Below are 14,136 nucleotides of genomic sequence, written 5' to 3' on the forward strand. Positions count from 1 at the left end.
TATTGAGAGATAAATTGGAGCAGAATAAACAAAGGGGAGTCACTGAATGTTGTTTACTTGGATTTTCAGAAGGTCATTGACAAAGTGATGCACATCAGTCTGCTAAAAAAGATAAACGTTCCTCATAATACAGTAAAGATACCGCCATAGATAGACGAATGGCTGACTGGGTGGAGGCAGACAGTGAGAATAAAGGGGAATTTTTTTTCTGGTCGGCTGCCAGTGACTAGTCGGAATTAGGGCATCATATGTCAATGAATCCGGTTGATGAAACTGGTGCTTTTGCGTCCAAATTTGCAGACAATCCAAACGTAGATTTTAAAAACGCAAACAACAGGAATTCTGCAGATGCTGGAAATTCAAGCAACACACATAAAAGTTGCTGGTGAACGCAGCAGGCCAGGCAGCATCTCTAGGAAGAGGTGCAGTCGATGTTTGAGGCCGAGACCCTTCGTCAGGACTAACTGAAGGAAGAGTGAGTAAGGGATTGAAAGTTAGAGGGGGAGGGGGAGATCCAAAATGATGGGAGAAGACAGGAGGGGGAGGGATGGAGCCAAGAGCTGGACAGGTGATAGGCAAAAGGGATACAACCCCCCACCCCCGTCTTTCTTCCCGGACCTCCTGTCCCATGATCCTCTCGTATCCCTTTTTTCTGATTATGACTATTTTCTGATGGGGACAAATCAGAGAAGAAGAGGTGTAACAGGAGTTCAGAGGCCTAGTGCGGGATTCTCTAGAGGTTAATCGCCAGTTTGAGACAGATATAAGAAAGGTAAATGCAGTGTCAGCATTTATTTCGAGAGAACTAGAAAATAAAAACGGATATGTAATGCTGAGCCTTTATAAGGTTTCGGTGGGGCCGCAGTTGGAATATGGTGAACGGTTCGGGTCCTTATCTAAAACGGATGTGCCGGCATTGGACAGAGTCCAGAGGGCGGTCACGATAATGATGCCCGGAATAAAAGAGTTATGTACGAGGAATATTTTAGGACCGTGGGCTTTGGTCGCTGGAATTTGGAAGAATGAGTCGGGGATCTCATTGAAATCTATCGAATATTGACAGGTCGAGTTAGAATGGACCTGGAGAGGCTTTTGATGTAGTGCTAGAGTCGAGGGCCAGAAGGCACAACCTCAGATAAGGACGTCCCTTTAGAGAAGCAGATTCTGTAGCTTAAAGTTATGGGTTTGTGGAATTTATTGCCACGGGTAGCCGTGAATGACAAGTAATTGGGCATACTTAAAGCCGCAGTTGAGGAGGTGGACAGGTAATAAGGTTGTCAAATGTGACGAGGAGAAGGCAAGGGAAACGGGTTGAGACTGATAATATGTATGACCACAGGACTATAAGACATAGAAGCAGAATTAGGCCATCTGGCCCATCGACTCTGCTCCGCCATTCAATCATGGCTGATCCTTTTTTTTCCTCTCCTCATGAACTCCAGTCCCCATCCTTCTCCCCGTATCCTTTGATGCCATGTCCAGTCAGAAACCTACCAACCTCTGCCTTAAGTACACCCATCGACCTGGCCTCCACAGCTGGATGTGGCAATAAATTCCACAAATTCACCACCCTTTGGCTGAAGAAATCTCTACGCATCTCTGTTTTGAAAGGGCGCTCCTCTATCCTGACGCTGTGCCCTCTTGTCCTAGACTCCCCCACCATGGGAATCATCTTTTCCACATCTACTCTGTCTAGGCCTTTCAACATTCGAATAGTTTCAATTAGATCTCCCTCCCATCCTTCTAAATTCTAGCGAGTACAGTCCTGGAGCCATCAAATGTTTCTCGTATGATAACCCTTTCATTCCTGGAATCATCCTCGTGAATTTCCTCTTGATTCTCTCCAAAGCTAGTACATATTTTCTGAGATGGGGGACCAAAAACTGTTCACAATACTCATGGTGAGGCCTCAGCCGTGATGCAATAGCGGAGAAACATCGATGAGATGAATAGCCTAATCCTGCTCCTACAGTATATCTTGTGGCATTGAGGCCAAATTTGGCGGTAAACTAATGATGAATATTGTTTTTCATGACTTATATAACAAACCGTCTGGCGTCCCTGTGACAGAAGTTGAAGCTTGGATGTTTTAAAGTGACAGATTCAACAAAGAGTCTCCCAGATAAACATGTCGCGACGAGGATGGGATTCGAGCCCACGCGTGCAGAGCACAACGGATTAGCAGTCCATCGCCTTAACCTCTCGGCCACCTCGTCTGCTCTTCTCTCTCTTGTTTCTAAGTTCTGAATTTCTTCAGAGCACTTACAGACTCTGCTTATCGTCAAAACATTTGTGTTCAGATTCTATGTCAATTAACTTTGCTCGCCGTGCTTACCAGAATTCATGGACGTGGATAAGAAAAGTTTAGAGAAATTTGTGCCAAGCACGGGAAACATGGAAATAACTAATGCAGGCACCTTAAACGCTATTGACTTGCTGTGGCATAAGTATGGAATCCGTGCTCTGTAACTCGGAGAAACTGTGAATGATTTGAGTTGTAAAATGAGATAAATTTATGTTGTATTAAATAAAATTTCAATAGCTTTGTTATCATATTGCTCGATTTCGTAAACAGATATTATAAGAATTTGCCATCTGGTTCAGAATGACGATTTTCCGTGTTTTGGGCAAATGCAATAACGCGATAGCTACCACATTATGACGCGCTGAAGGGCACGCCCGGTTGTGCGCAGCCGCAGATCCGAACATCCTAACGCTTACCCGACACATTCACATGGCAAACAACAGGAATTCTGCAGATGCTGGAAATTCAAGCAACACGCATAAAAGTTGCTGGTGAACGCAGCAGGCCAGGCAGCATCTCTAGGAAGAGGTGCAGTCGACGTTTCAGGCCGAGACCCTTTGTCAGGTCCTATAGAGCTGCAAAATGATCCGATAGCGCTAAATGTCAGTCAGCGAAGAATCCCCATTAAAAATACAACAACTTGAGCAAAAGATCTGTCAGTGGTAATGGAGACCCACTCAATAGTTTTATCCGCAGGGGTAGTATTTGGAATTAGGGAGTGTTAGTGTGCTGCCAATACATGTAAACCAATTCCATTATACAGTTTTCGCAGATTAAAACGGACAGAAGTTGAGCAAACCTGGAGAATGTATAACAGTCATTATTACCAATGGAACTCCTGCGGCACTGAAGACAGATGAAACGAATTAAATCCAGATTTTCCGGAGTCGGTCGCTCTCCTGCAGTCATGTTTCCGGTGCCTTGTTCTACAATCGCCATTGTTCAACCTCTCAATCCGTTTCCTCCTTTTACTTGGTGCGGATCGCCGACACGGGCGGCAACGATATCAAATCCCAATGATAAATGAAGTGAACGGTTCACTTGTAAACATCAGTTGGCAGTGAAAGCCGTTATGTTGTTGTTGGACCGGAGCAGACCGGCCTATAGGTTTGCACAGCTGAGATTTCCCAAAGTCCAAAATGAAATGTACCTGTCAATAGACAATAGACAATAGGTGCAGGAGTAGGCCATTCGGCCCCTCGAGCCAGCACCGCCATTCACTGTGATCATGGCTGATCATCCACTATCAGTACCCAGTTCCTGCCCTATCCCCTGTCGTCGTGGAACTAACTTTCCAGACCAAGTGGGCGGGAGATATTGTTTCATTGGATTCATATTTCCAGAACCTTTGTTTGGTTGTTCATGTGTGCTAAATAAATGACGTAAAAAAGCATTTCCACCTTATTTCCTGAATAGGACGATATGAAAGTTTCAGAAGGAAGTTCGTGCAGCTGATCCACTTCTGGTACAATTGCAGTCTTGGCCGGTCTGAGGACTGATATGAAAAGAAATGAGAGAGACCTGTCAGCTCATTGAACGAATAGAACAAGCGGCAATCTAACTATTCCGGAAGGCGGTAGTCATCTGTCACTTATTGATATAAAGGTGATTGTTTTCCGTATTGGTCATTGTCTTTAGTACAGCTACGTGTCCCTTTTAACTTCATTTTTGCAAACTAAATCAATGTTAAGCTTTAATATTAATGCTAATATTTTTTTCTTGCCAATGAAAGGAGAAACATCAAAATTGAATGCTCAGAGATTCTACGGAAAAGAGTACAGCCGAGGTTTAGGTCCTGCCGAAACGTCGACTGTACTTTTTTTCCAGAGATGCTGCCTGGCCTGCTGAGTTCCGTCAGCATTTTGTGTGTGTTGCTCAGATTTCCAGCATCTGCACATTTTCGCTTGTTTGTGATTGAATGCCAAGAACATTACATTTCGGTGATATGGAAAGATTGGACCGAGGGTTAGATTATCCCTGGAAGATGAAAAACTGTGAAGGAATTTGCCAGGGTTTTATGAAAATTTGAGGGGCAGAGACAAAGTAGATGGAGCGGGAAAAGTTTGGAGGAACATAACTGTGATATTTAGGAAGGTTATCGGACTAACGGAGAATATGACAGATGAAATTGTGACTAGTAGTGTCCCCATTGTGACTAGTGGTCTCCCACAAGGATCTGTTCTGGGACCTCTACTTTTCATGATTTGTATTAACGACCTGGATGTGGGGGTAGAAGGGTGGGTTGGCAAGTTTGCAGACGACACAAAGGTTGGTTGTGTTGTAGATAGTGTAGAGGATTGCCAAAGATTGCAGAGAGACATTGATAGGATGCAGAAGTGGGCTGAGAAGTGGCAGATGGAGTTCAACCCGGAGAAGTGTGAGGTGGTACACTTTGGAAGGACAAACTCCAAGACAGAGTACAAAGTAAATGGCAGGATACTTGGTAGTGTGGAGGAGCAGAGGGATCTGGGGGTACATGTCCACAGATCCCTGAAAGTTGCCTCACAGGTGGATAGGGTAGTTAAGAAAGCTTATGGGGTGTTAGCTTTCATAAGTCGAGGGATAGAGTTTAAGAGCCGTGATCTAATGATGCAGCTCTATAAAACTCTGGTCAGGCCACACTTGGAGTACTGTGTCCAGTTCTGGTGACCTCACTATAGGAAGGATGTGGAAGCATTGGAAAGGGTACAGAGGAGATTTACCAGGATGCTGCCTGGTTTAGAAAGTATGCATTATGATCAGAGATTAGGGGAGCTAGGGCTTTACTCTTTGTAGAGAAGGAGAATGAGAGGAGACATGATAGAGGTGTACAAGATAATAAGAGGAATAGATGGAGTGGATAACCAGCGCCTCTTCCCCAGGGCACTACTGCTCAATACCAGAGGACATAGCTTTAAGGTAAGGGGTGGGAAGTTCAAGGGGGATATTAGAGGAAGGTTTTTCACTCAGAGCGTGGTTGGTGCGTGGAATGCACTGCCTGAGTCAGTGGTGGAGGCAGATACACTAGTGAAGTTTAAGAGACTACTAGACAGGTATATGGAGGAATCTAATGTGGGGGCTTATATGGGAGGCAGGGTTTGAGGGTCGACACAATATTGTGGGCCGAAGGGCCTGTACTGTGCTGAACTATTCTATGTTCTATGTTAAATTCAGCGCTGATGATAGCTCCCTGTTATATTTTGACTCCTCATAATAAAACAGACCTCGTGCACCACACTGTCCAACTGACTTCGCATGGTTCCAAGTGGCCATACTGACTGACCGCGCCTTCGGCATCATATAGGCCTCCAGAGACAGATTAGCTCCTCCATTAGCCTCATCAATTTACCTACCGATTTAGCACTAGCTGTACCCATTGAAAAGGGTCTCTTCACAAATCTCCACCGCTGACTATACCCCCTCACCATGCTCTATAATTGAACCCACCCTTTCTCATTACCTCGCGTCTTCCCAACAGCCCATCCTGCTGTGCCGAAATCTCCCACACAAATCCTAGTGAGCTCATTCCATCATGACAGCGCCTTCGCATTGAAATCAGGGATATCCCACACGTTTTACACATACCCAAAGATCACACACTACATCACTGAACCCTGCTCCTAAATCCACTTCTTCCCGATCAACGTATGATAATGAAGCTGATCATTTCTATCAGCTTTCCCCAGTGTTCTCATCAGATCCAGCAGCATGCACCCCTGCAGCCACGGCCCCCCATTAACCCTGATTGCGCAGTCCCTCCATTGACCAGCTCTCTCAGCAGTTCGTCTGCTAAACACACACATCAGGATACATTTCCCACTGACCCCAACGTGCGCCTACCGGTTCCCACTAAATCCACCTCCCCACCGGCCTCCACGGATTCACTTACCCACCTTGCCTCCACGACCTCCACTTTCGACCAGCCTCCACCTCCCACCAGCCTCCACGGCCGCCACCTCCCTGCCAGCTTCCTCTGGCCCAAAACAATTGGAACAGCTCCATTGTAACCACTCCTCCCCAGCGGAACACAGTCCCAACACTTCCCTATTAATGCCCACTCATAACCACAATTCCCAATGACCCCACAATTCTACACCAACCTCGAGTGGTCACACAACTTCCCATATGTTATCTCTGACAACATAATTCCTCCACCTTCTAACACCCCACTAGTTCCTGCTGACGCCACACTTTTCCCACATTACAACTAGCGCCACACCACATCCTCGAACCCCCCCAATGACGTCACATATTTCCACGTCCTCAGTAATCACACACCATCACTGCAGTTTATACAGAGTAATGGCCACACAACCTGTCGATTATTTCTCACTGACCCCCAGCTCTCCACTTTCCCAATAACGACACACCTCGCATATTCTCTCTGAGTACCCTCTTCCACATCAGTTCACACTGTGCCCATACCACCCCAACAGACTCCACAGTTCCTGGGCCTCTGACATTGACCACACACCACTCTCGTACACCACATTCGCCCACACACTCAGCCCGGATCTCACCCGCCAGACCTGAAACGGTTCCCATACCTCTCCACCAACACCACACCAGCACCTCCAGCGAAACAGGGCCTATCGATTCTCTGGCCCCATAACTCCACATAAGCCGCTCCCTCAGACCCCATCAGATCCCTGTAAACCCCGTCGTTCAGCAACCCAGACCCACTCTCCCACTAGCACCTTTTATACATGCAGCAACGCAGATTACTAACAACACCCCCCCCCCACACACACACACACACACACACACACACACACACACACACACACACACACACACACACACACACACACACACACACACAGTTATCTAACTGACCGCACACCCCCTCCGGACTGGATAAATGTCAATGCTTGAGACGCTGCCTCTCGTGCGACATTTCACGGGTCTCCTGTCGGCAGTAGAACTCTACAATAAACTAAACCCGCTATTACCAAGACGATAAAGTGAAATTGTCCTGATTATGAATGGAGAAACGAGTCTAAAAAGAGAAAGGGTCAGGTTTTGGGAAGTGACTAATCACTGATCGCGACTGAATTATGGTCACTTGCCCTACCTTCTATGCGCTGACAACTCTATGAGCAGACTGGATATCCCGGCCACGGCCAAGTTTTCCACAGCAGCACACAATCACGTCGAGGACTCGGATAGAGCAGCATCCGTAGAGGGAAAAAGGAACGTCGGCGTTTCAGATCGAAACTCGGTTTCAGGACTGGCGATTCATCGGGATTTCCGTGTTTCGCATGTGTTCACTAATCCTATTCCTTTGTGAAGTATCACAGTTTCTTGCATTCTGTGTCAGGCGGATACGGAAGGAACTGAGATAGACCGAGTTTCTGTTCACTATATTTATCGGTTACCACCCATTTCTCTGGAAGCCTGATTGTTGCGCCTCAGGAAGGAAAGTTTAAAATTTGATGTTTACACGCAATAGATTATATGGCCTATTGACGAGGATGAAACAAGGCCTGTGGAGTGGATCAACCACGGCCGCGAGAGGATGGGGAGACACGCAGACGGGGAGGCAAGGACCTAGCAATCCACACTCGGCATAAATCGCGGATTAAATTACAGTTCATAAATTACTGTTATACATTTTCTTCCATGAAGAAGCATCGAAAATCACAAAGAGCTATCTATAGAAACTGAGCGGACAAACTGAGAGATCGTTTCCCTATCAGCAATAGGTAGCTAACGGGTCGCCCGACTGATCAATGTTTGGCGTCTGATCTTGCCAATCAATATCGAAAATTCTGCTCTGCGTTCAATCTCAGATTTTTAATTAACATAATAAATTGCAAATTCACGAATGGACTCCATTCTGAAACTCAGTGGAGTATTGCATAGAATTCCCCCTGGATATGTTGTAAATTTGGAGCACTAGCAGATGGAATTTAATTCGAACAAATTAGCGGTAATGAATTTTGGAGCTTCCAGTAACGTAAGCAGTAAATACACAGAGTAAATTGTTTGCACCGAGGAATGCCAATACTATAGTTCCACGAAGGTTGCCCTTTCTATGAGAGATGATTAACTGTGCGATGAAGAAGATTGGCGACATGATTGTGTCTGTAATTCTGGGCCTAGAACTGAAATGTTGAGTCGTTATATTGCAACGTCACGGTGCAATGCTAAACGGTACTGCAATCTAGCTCACCGCTTTATGGTGATGACAGAATCATTTCAAGTGAGTGCAGATGATATCTTCTAGGATTTTTTCTTACATTGCATAAATCAATACATTGATTTATGAAACCGAATTTGCAAAAAAAAACTATATTTACGATCCTAACTACTTTGCCTTCACTTTCAACGAATTATAGATCTGTATACCCAGATCACTTTGTCCTACCACACTCCTCAGTACTGGACCGTTCACTTTAAAAGACCTTCCTTGGATGGTGCTACCAAAGTGCAATACTTCGCACATGTCTGCATTACATTCCATCTGCCATTTTCAGCCCATTTTTTCCCAGATGATCCAGTTCCCTTTGTGAGCTATGATAACCTTCCTCGCTGTGGCCACATTATCATCTAGATCATTGATATAGATGACAAATAAGAACGGACCTAGCACTGATCCCTAGTCAGAATTTGGACAGACATGGACTGATTATACATGGTTATACCTTACCTACCACGAACGAAGTCCATGCCTATTCAAATACTTATATATCCAGTCCCTCAGAATACCTTCCAATAACTTTCCGACAACTGATAACAGACCTAGAACGTTCTGGTTTATGTTTAGATTATTTCTTAGATTGTGGAACAATATTGGTTATCCTCCAATCCGCGGGCATCTCTCTTGTCGCTAAGGATGATTTAAATATCTCTGCAAGGGCCCCCGGCAACTTCTGCAATGAACTTGCCCTTAATAGTGTATCGTCTCCTTGCACTTTCTAAAGAAGGTGCAACATTTCACACTCAGCACACACTGAATGCTGGAGACACCCACTATTGGTTTCCACAGATGGTACTATAGATGCTCCAGCATTCAGTGTGTGCTGAGGCCCTTCGGCAGGACGGAATTTAATCAGTTCAATTATGACCATTTGCACTTTCCGACACAAAATACAAAGAGGCAGCATAATGTTCGTGTCGAGACATTGAACAATGTTTACACGAAGACCCATATTGGTATCGAAGTTCATACTGCCATGAAAATGTCTACACATGTAGACAGGGTAGTAAAGAAGGCATGTGGGATATTTGCCATTGTTAGTGAAAGAATTGACCATCCAAAGATTGGGAGTTTATGATGTGTCTTTATAAAGTTCCAGTGAGGTGGCAGTGGAGTATTGCATTTAGGTCTGGTCGCTCCATCTCAGTAAGTATGTGGAGGCTCTCATAATGAAGCAGATGATGCCTGAATTAGAAGGCATGTGCTATCGAGGAGTTTGGATAAAATCAGTTGCTATGTTTGGTACTGCGAAAACTGAGTGGATATTTGAGAAAGGTTCATGAGATTATGAGAGGCATAGGTAGAACTGTGAGTCAGTATTAATTTGGCAGCATTGAAATGCGTATCATCAGAGATCATGTATTTTAGAGGAGGTAATTTCAAAGGTCTATTAAGAGATACTGGTTAGTACCGAGTATGGGTGGGTTGTGGCAGAGGCGAATGCGAAGTAGGCGTGTTCAAGAAGTTCTTGAGCAGATTGTTGGGCAGGGTTGCGACTCTGCCGTGACCTAAGAATAAGCGACAGACGTGTTCCCTGAAGCAGAAGGACAGTGTTCAAGTCACCAGAGCAGACCAGGAAACAGCCGTAGGGTGATCGATAGGGTATTCAGGTAGAAAAGTATGTGGTCATTAACTTTGGCAGAGATTTACAGAGATCAACTGAAAGCAGAGAAGGACAACACACCTGCGGCGCAGGGGACGAGGAAGTGTGTGATCATCATGGGATGGAAATAGGATCGGCAACCAGAACAGAGAACCCATGGGAACCTTCCCCTTAATAACAAGTGTATCACATCGGATACTGTGAGGAGTGACGCCCTAGCAAAACAAAGCCGCCGGGTCTGACTCACCGACACAGAACAGAATGGAAACAGACAGATAGTAATGACAGGGGATTCAATGTTTATAGAGACAGACAGGTTCTGTGAACGAGAACAATATTCGAAGATCATAAACCTCCAGGCTTACCAGTGTGGGAGAAATCTTGGATAATGTCCATAGCATTCTTAAGTGGGAACGGGAGTGGGCAAGCAGCATGAGGTCGTGGTCCCTGGGGGTATCAATGCTACGGGCAGAGAGTGTGACCATGTCCTGCAAAGCGAGTTTAGGTTGTTAGGTGATATATTGGGAGACCAGACCTCAAGGTTGATTATCTCGGGATCTGTAACCATGCCAAATGCCCCAGACGCTCGGAATATGAACATAACACAGTTTAGCACGTGGCTCGAGAGATAGTGCAGGAGAGAGAACTAAAGAGGTTTGGATCATTGGAGTCTCCTCCAATGAAGCTAGGACATTTCCAACGGAGACAGATTGCACATCAACTGCATTGGGACCATTATCCTTGCAGTAAAGGTTTCCGGTCCTACTCATGGACATTTGAACGAAAGCTGCAGAAATATGGAAACCCGTGTGCCAGGATAGCTGGTGAAGTAGTTGTGGGGAAAGTAGGGTTTAGGCCTACATGCAAAGACATGACCGAAGATTTGCGCATTGTGGGACAAATATTCTGAGTTGCCTCTATTTCAGTACAATGAGTACTGTTGATAAGGCAGTGATATTATATGTTGGATCAGCACGTGGATTCTGATGTGCGATCATTAGTGACAATTACATGCAAGAGGGCAGAGCTCGAAGTTCACTGTTCCGAGGTTCTATTGTTTCATAACGAATGGAGGTGGATATTTATGAGGGAAATGGTGCCGTTACTCGTCATGGAATATGCCATAACAGTGCTCATGCAGGACCACTTCGAGGGCTTCTATAACGAGTCTATATGAGAAGGACAGAATACAAACTAACTCATGATCGTGTTTTTTTCAGATTGTATTAAAGATCAGCGGGATTTAGAGGAAAAAAAATTGCAGAAATTTCCGATAGCTGAAAGAGAAATAAGGTTGTGATTGAAGATAATTTTAATTTTCCACGTGATGAATGCGTCTCGGATACTGTAAATTGTTGGAAGGGGTAAACTTTGCATAATATGTTCAAGTAAGTTTTCTAAAAAATTATATAGCAGTCCCAACTAGAGAGAGCGAGATACCGGCCCCCCTCTTAGGGAATGAGACAGGGCAGGTGGCAGAAGTGTGTGTACGAGAAAACATGTGCCCGATGATCTTACTGTCATTAGCTTGAAGAACGACTGGATTGGTGCTCAGTTCGAGATCCGAAAATTGGAGAACGACCAGGTTCGATTGCATCGTAAAGGATCTGTAGCAGGTGTGATGTCGATTAGGATGGGTTCCTTATATCAAAGGGATGCTTGGTGTCACGAACCCCGTGACGGGAATAAAGAACCAGCAGAGATGGAAAACACTTTGGAGTCTAGTATTGCTATAAACTAGTAATATTTATTAGTAACTACTCAATACAGTAATATAAATGTAGATAAATCAAACAGGTTAGCAATGGTTCTATATGTAAGTATATCAGTAGGTGTGGAAATATATGTATGAAAAAACAAACTTCTTTAAGTCTAGGGGTTAAAAGATACAGTCTTACGATGATGGGTAAAGTTCAGCTCAGTGCAGTTCAGTTCGTGGTATTGAGTTGAATAGCGATGGAGAGAGAGAGGGAGAGATTTGAGTCTTCAGGTGAGCTGATGCCGTCGATTTTCTCGCTGTGCTTCGAAATCCTTTAAAAGTCACCGACTGTAACTTCAACAAAAGGGATCAGTTTTCTGTGGTGGAGCTATCCCCCAGGTGAGGGTGGGCACATGGACAACTCCCCACCAGTCAACCCTTTTCCTCCTTCCATTGCAAGAGCGATGGATGGATCCGCATGATCGATCCTCCAAAACCCACTTTTCTTGCGGGCACAACAATGCTCATTCAATGTCCAGAACATGTGTCTGAGGTCTATCATCTGACCTCCTATTTTATGTTCCCGGGCTGAGCATCAACTGTCATTCAAATAACTCCTCCTTCCTATGTCTGTGAAGAAATGCACAAGCAGGCGAACTGTCCTTGAGAAGTGCCAACAACCTGCCGAAAATCGTAACATCGAGTGTCCATTAAATAACGCGGCCTTTGGTCACCATAGCAACTTACTAGCTGCTCGGCGCTGTCTCCGACTCAGCAGAAATCCAAAAGTTAACCAGTTCTTAAAGTGGCAGTCCAACAGTTAGTCATCGTCTCTCTCTCTCTTTCTCTCTCTTTCCAAAGCAACATGTCGGTGTTAAATAACTGTCTCCCTCTCTTTTCAAAAGCACAGTTCATAGGGATGCTTCAGGATTCCGTCACGCTCCCCTTCCTCGGAGAAAAAGATGACGAAGACGATTTTTTGACTAAATGTAAATTACAGAGTTTGCAACAATACAGGTTAAATTATCAGATAACACAGCAAAAATGTGCATAATTTGCAACTTAATATCTGGATAACTAATCAGCTATAATATTGTCAGTACTTTTCACATGTTTGATTTTTAAGTCACCTTCCTACAATATCAGACTCCAATTTAACAACCCTCTATTCTTATCCTTCATCTTAATTAGAAACACCCACAGATTATAACCCATGTAAACCACAAGTGGTCTCTGGGCAACAGATAGATTTCAAGGCCTCTGCACATAGACCGCAAAATGTTGTCAGATCAGAATAAGTGCTAATAATTCATTTTCAAGAGTTGAATAATTTTTCTGCTGTACATTAAGTGTCTTTGTGAAATAAACTACTGGATGTTCAATGTCATCCACACCCTTCTGTAACAGTACTGCCCCAGCAGCTTCATCACTAGCGTCCGTTGCTATAGAAAATTGCTTTGAGAAAACAGGTGCTTTGAGCACAGGATGATTACACAGGATGGTTTTCAGACGTTCAAATGTCTCCTGGCAAAGGTCATTCTATACAAATCCTTCACTCTTCCCTAAGGGTTTTGTTAGGGGGAGGACGATGTCAGCAAAGTTCTTACATAACTTACAATAATACCTAACCATTCCTAAAAACCTTCTCAAAGCCAGAACAGGAACTTCAGCAATAGCTTGCCCTTGGCCTGTACAGGAGCCAGTTGGCCTTGGCCTACTACGTAGCCAAGATAAATAACAGTAGCATGATTAACCTCACTCTCATCAAGGTTCATGGTAAGATTGGTTTTGGAAAGTCTCTCAAACAGTTTCTCTACAGCTGCAATATGCTTTTCCCATGTGTCATTCCAGACCATTAAATCATTGATATAAACCCCTATGCTTTCTAACCCCCCCAATCACAGAATTGATCATTCTTTGAAATGTCCCTGGAGCATTTTTCATCCCGAAGTGTAATAGATTGTATTCATACAGTGTAGATGGTGTCACAAATGCTGATATCTCTTTAGCCTTCTCTGTTAAAGGAACACCCCAGCATCCTTTTAACAAGTCAATCATTATAAGGTATTTAGCCTTCCCCTCTCTATCAATACAGTCATCCATTCTCTTTCCTTCTTCTTTCCTGTTTCTAATTCCTTCTTCAACCATTTTACTTTTCTCAAAGTTCTCACTGTGAAGATGCCGTTTCATAGGCTGGGCTGAATTTATAATGACGTGATGCACTGCACCTGTGCATCATTTCAAAATACCAATTAATGCTTTTACTTGTTTTTGCTGTTTTGGGTCCAACTGATGGACCTTATCAGTAATATTTTCCAAAAAATGGAATTCTGACATTTTGGTGAGAC

The 14,136-nt window shown here is 44.3% G+C and overlaps 1 non-coding gene and 1 pseudogene across 1 annotated transcript; one reads left to right on the plus strand and one right to left on the minus strand.

Moving 5' to 3' along the window:
- LOC134341626 (zinc finger protein 585B-like) overlaps window positions 1-14,136 on the plus strand; it is a 196,923-nt pseudogene that overhangs the window by 83,184 nt on the left and 99,603 nt on the right.
- trnas-gcu (transfer RNA serine (anticodon GCU)) lies at window positions 2,135-2,216 on the minus strand. The gene has a single exon. It is a non-coding gene; the product is annotated as a tRNA-Ser (tRNA).

The sequence above is a fragment of the Mobula hypostoma genome, unplaced genomic scaffold, assembly GCF_963921235.1.
Source record: "Mobula hypostoma unplaced genomic scaffold, sMobHyp1.1 scaffold_36, whole genome shotgun sequence".
In the NCBI taxonomy this organism is placed as follows: domain Eukaryota; kingdom Metazoa; phylum Chordata; class Chondrichthyes; order Myliobatiformes; family Myliobatidae; genus Mobula; species Mobula hypostoma.